Below are 6,000 nucleotides of genomic sequence, written 5' to 3' on the forward strand. Positions count from 1 at the left end.
ATCATTGTCCTGATTTAATTACGCATAGCCTACGCATAAATTGTTTGTCAAACTGGTCTTTCATTGTCTACAAATTTTGAATTTACCTTCGTTCTTTGTTTTGCTTCGAGTGTCATTGATGGGTATATTGAGGACACACCCCGGGTTTAGCGTACCAACTTATAAATCTAGATTATTAAATGAATTATACATATTTTATCAGATTCCTGACTGATGTACCTTCCAATCAGTTGCAAATGTCATACAGGAGATCATTAAAAGGCAAGAAAATATCACTTTGTTCAGATTTAAATTTTGTACTCATCACATCAGTACACATAAGGCAATACAAGAGTATTCACCAATTGGATTGTATGATGTATATGTATTAAAACAAAGCAAAGATAAATGAAAAATATGTAAACTCTGTCTACAAACTTTTACAAGAAATTTCCACTTTTAATTGAAGTAAGCTTCTTTGTGGATACCCCCATAGTTTGGATATTAATATATGTTGTTCCTAGAGCCATGATCTACAAGGGGGTTCTCAGATTTTTGATAAAATATAAAGATCAAATTTTACACCTAATCAAACATCATCTACTATCATGTGGTAAGGATGTTTACACTAATACAGATTTATGAGAGACGTGTTTGAAATACAGAAATTATCTAAACATTTTGAGGATGAGATAACAGATGTTAATAGACACAAATTGTCAAATAAAGCCCAGTGAGTGGTACTCTGCTTGCAGTGACACACATTCCGTACTAAGGAATAACAAGAGTGCACTCACTAAAATGTCTCGCCTTATTTACTTATCATTGATATTATGTTGATAGTCCTAAATATTAAGCTTTATTACAACTGTCACATAAACTTAACATTAACCAAGCAAACTAAACATTGACTAATGAACAATGAAAATGAGGTCAAGGTTAGATGAACCATACCATGCAGACATGTACAGCGAACAATTCTTCCATACAACAATTAGTGTTGACCTATTGCCAATAATTTAAGAAAAACAGACCAAAACACAAAAAATTAACACTGAGCAATGAGCCGTAAAAATGCGGTCAAGGTTAAATAAAACCGGCGCTACACTGCGGGTATCACCAGCCCAGTAGCCAGTACTTCGGTATTGGCATGAAAATATGGATTTTTTGTGTTATTAAAATTTGCTGTTACAAAATATTATAAATTATTATAAATTAAGGAATGTATCTCCCTCAAGCAAAGCTCTGATTTCTTTCACGGATTTGGCTATACTTTTTGGACCTTTTGGATTATAGCTCTTCATCTTTTATATAAGCTTTGGATTTTCAAATATTTTGGCCACGATCATCACTGAAGAGACATGTATTGTCGAAATGCGCATCTGGTGCAAGAAAATTGGTACCGTTAATTTAATTAACTACAGACATATAGATCATAAAGTATTTCCATACACCGATTGCATATAGTAAAAATAAGTATTTGAAAAAAGATCAAAATTCAAAAACTTAACTTTGACCACTGAACCATGAAAATAAGGTCAAGGTCAGATGACACATGTCAGTTGGACATGTTCACCTTACAGTCCATACATACACTGAATATACTAGACCTATTGCTTATATAGTATCTGAGATATGGACATGACCACCAAAACTTAACCTTGTTCACTAATCCGTGAAATGAGGTTGAGGTCAGGTTAAAACTGTCTGACAGACATGAGTACCTTGCAAGGTACAAACATACCCCCAAAAATAGTTATCATATTACTCAAAATTAGAGAGAAATGAAAAATACAAAAAAATACAACTTTTTTATCAAGTAGTCAATGAACCATAAAACTGGAGGAAACTTCGTAACATGAGGCATCTATATACAAAGTATGAAGCATACAGGTATTCCACCTGCTTTAATGTTAAGCTATTAAGAAGTGAGCTAACGCCGCCGCCGCCGGATCACTATCCCTATGTCGAGCATTATGTGACAAAAGTTGCAGGCTCCACAAAACCACGGTTTAACAAAGAAGGGGTACACTAAAAAGAGACTCTCAAGAGCCTGAACCGCTTTCCTGTTATTTATTTGCTTTTACCTTTCATCAAAAATTAATTTTGCTTTTCAATATATATTAATTAGTGGCTTAAAAATGCCTTTATTTCAAGGAGTGAAATATTAATTTACTGCCAGTAATTTTTTAAACATGTTGACGATGACATTACAGACGAAAATAGACACAAACTGTTAAATCAAGCCCAGCCGTTTGTACTCTACTCGCAGTGACACACAATCAGTACTAAGGATTAGGACGAAGGTTTGATTAGAACGAAGGTTTAACAAGCATGGACGTATAATGAAAAGGAAGATTACATTAAATATAGACAAAAGGTTGAACTATGTCCTGGAACATTTCAAAACAGCAGAGAAGGAAACACGAAATGAAAGTTGAGAACTCATTTATTTTGTCTTATAGCCCCTTCAAGTACAAATTGATACCGAAAAAAAGAAAGAAAAAGATGGTATAATCAGAATATTAAGAAGAATATTAGATGTTATGTTCAAATGACGTCATCAGTATTCTGAAATTGACAGATTTTACCTATCATCAAATATGAGAATATAACAGAAAAGAAACAAGGATATGAGGTATCCAATCATGACATAAAACTGGTGGATGCACTACAAATCACTCTAAAAGAAAAGGAACAATGGCTATTGTGTGCATAGGTTTTGGTAAAAAAAAAGTTATGCACCAAGGTACAAGCAGGATATTTATACAATTAAATAGTTATCAAAGGTACTAGGAATATAATTTAATACGCCAGACGTGTGTTTCGGCTACATAATTCTCATCAGTGACGCTCAAATCAAAAAAGTTTGCCAAATACGGCTAAGGTAATCTATACCTGATATAAGAAAATCCTTAGTTTTCCAAACAATTCAATGATTTGTTACAGGCAATTCATAAAAATGACTATATAATTGACATTTATGTCAACTCCGAAGTGCTGAACTGGGCTGGTGATACCCTTGGGGAAGAAACGTCCACCATCAGTGGCATCGACCCAGTGGTGTAAATAGTTATGAAAGGTACAAGGATTATAATTTAATCGTGTTTAATCTACATTTCTTGTGAAAATTGATATTGGGTAACTTTTAAGTTACCACCGGTAAGTATGGTGAGCAGAAACTACCCATGTTATATCGGTCTAAAAATAATAAGAACAACATTGTAAGATATCAATGGGGAAACATAGTCAATATCAGTACAAGATGACAAGAGATAGTCAAAGGGAATATCTTTGCAAGATGACCAGAGGTAACCAACGTCAATATTTGTGTATGGTTACCATACAAATTAAATATCTGTTAAATGTGACCAGAACATCATTGTAAAGTGACCAGGGATAATCATGCAATGTAACCAGAGGTAACCAAAGTAAATATATGTGTAAGGTGAACAGAACTGACTAATTTAATATATGTGTATTGTGTCCAGAAAGTTATTGTAAGGCGACCATAGGTAAATAAATTCCATAAGTCATATGTACAAGTGATAAGAGAAATTAAAGTCTAATATATGTGTATGATGATCAGAGATAAACAGAGTTAATAGCGGCCTTGCAAGTTTAGAGTGAAAAGATAAAAATTATCCGTCGACCAGAGATAACCATGAGGTGATCAGAGGTAAAACAAATCAATATATGTGCTAGAGAAATTGGGTATATAAAGTTGGCATATTTAAATGAGGTGACCAGAGCATTTTTGTAAGAAGATCACTGGGAAACATAGTCAATATCATTACAAGGTAACAAGAGATATTTTAGGTAAATATTTGTTAAAGATGAACAGAGGTAACCGTAGTCATAGTTAATAGATGTTAATATAAAAAAGAAGATGTGGTATGATTTCCAATGAGACAACTATCCACAAAAGACCAAAATGACACAAACATTAACAACTATAGGTCACCGTACGGCCTTCAACAATGAGCAAAGCCCATACCGCATAGTCAGCTATAATAGGCCCCGATAAGACAATGTAAAACAATTCAAACGAGAAAACTAACGGCCTTATTTATGATGATCAAAGGTTAATATAGTCACCATCCTTGCAAGGAGACCAGAGGTAAAACAGGTCAATTTATGTTAGGTGAGCTTGGGTACCTAAAGTAAAAATATGCGCAATTATGGTGAACAGAGGTAACCATTGCCAATATATCTGTCTACAGAGAACAAAGGGAACTAAAGTCAACACTTCTGTAAAGAGAACAAAGGAACCAAATGTATGCTAGGTAAACAGAAGTAACCAATTCATTGTGTTTGTCAAATGAGAAGATGTTATCAAAGTCGTAATATGTGTAAAGTTTCCAGAGCAAACCAAATAAGATAAAAGTGTAAATTGAACATAACAATATTATACAATGACCAGAGGTAACCATATTCAATATCTGTGTTAGATAAACATAGTCACTATCTTTGCAATAAAAACAAGAGGTAACCGAATTAAGTATCTATTTAATGTTACCAGAAAGTCATGGTAAGGTTATCTACTCATAGTCACTATCACTGCAAGGTGACCAGATGTAACCAAAGTAAATATATGTGTATTGTGACCAGAACATTTGTAATTATGTGAACGTAGGCCAAAACAGTGTTAATCAACCCCCTACCCCCTAAGTGGATGCCAATATTGACCATATCACAGATCTTGTTTACCCTATGGACTGAGCGGAGCATGTTAATGTTAATTGCAAATGCCTTGGTTAATTATAAGACCAGAGGTAAACATAGTCCACATTTGTACAAGTGACCAGAGATAACCAAAGTCAAAAATATGTGTCAGACAATCAGAGGTTAACATAATCAATATCCTTGCAAGGTGACCAGATAACAAAAGGTAACTTAATTAAATATCTGATTTAGAAGAGGGGCGAAAGATAGCAGAGGGACAGTCAAATTCGTAAATCGAAAAACAATTGCCAATGCCATGGCTAAAATTGGAGTAAAAACTCAAATTTTGCATTTAAATTAGAAACATATAACAGGGAACATGTATACTTAGTTTCAAGTTGATTGGAATTCAACTTCATCAAGTACTACAACGACCAAAAACTTTAACATGAAATTTGCACTATCATTTTCTATGTTCAGTGAACCATGAACTTGGGGTCAAACACTTATTTGGCATACACATTAGCAAGATCATGTCGTAGGGCACATGCGACTGAGTTTCAAGTTGATTGGACTTCAACTTCATCAAAAACTACCTTGACCAAAAACTTTAACCTGAAGCGGGACGAACCAACGGAAGTACGAACGAACGGACGCACAGACTGGAAAGCATAATGCCCGTCTACTATCGTCGGTGGGGCATAAAAACATCATGATAGGAAATACTAGCACGGGAATATCGTAGGTGAACAGATGTTACAAAATACACAATTTATGTTAGGTGATCATGCAAATCCCATGCGTACCATAAATCAACACATGTGTAACTATGATGAACACAGGTAACCAAAGTCAATATTTGTCTATAGAGAACAAAGGGAACTAAAGTGAACATTTATATGTGTAAAAGGGTAAAGTGAACATTTATATGTGTAAAAGGGTAAAGTGAACAGAACATTATTATACGGTGACCAGAGGTAATGATACTTAATATCTATGTAAGGTAATCAGAGGTTAAGAAATCAATATATGTGGTAGGTAATATTGAGAAACGTAAGGTAAACCGAGGTTACCCCAAATATATCTGTTTAAAAATAATTAGAACATCATTGTTCAAGATGGCAAGGGGGAAGATAGTGAAAATCAGTGCAAAATGACAAGAGGTAACCAAAGTAATTATCTGTGTAAGATGACAAGAGGTATCCAACGTCACTACATGTGTAAGGATACCAGAGGTTACCAAATTGATTTATTGTGTAACGTGACCAGAGCATCGTTGTAAGTTGACCAGAGGTACACATAGTCAATATCCTTGCAAGTTGACCAGAGGTTACTAAATTAAATATAAGGGTCTGG

This window comes from Mytilus trossulus, unplaced genomic scaffold, assembly GCF_036588685.1.
Source record: "Mytilus trossulus isolate FHL-02 unplaced genomic scaffold, PNRI_Mtr1.1.1.hap1 h1tg000110l__unscaffolded, whole genome shotgun sequence".
In the NCBI taxonomy this organism is placed as follows: domain Eukaryota; kingdom Metazoa; phylum Mollusca; class Bivalvia; order Mytilida; family Mytilidae; genus Mytilus; species Mytilus trossulus.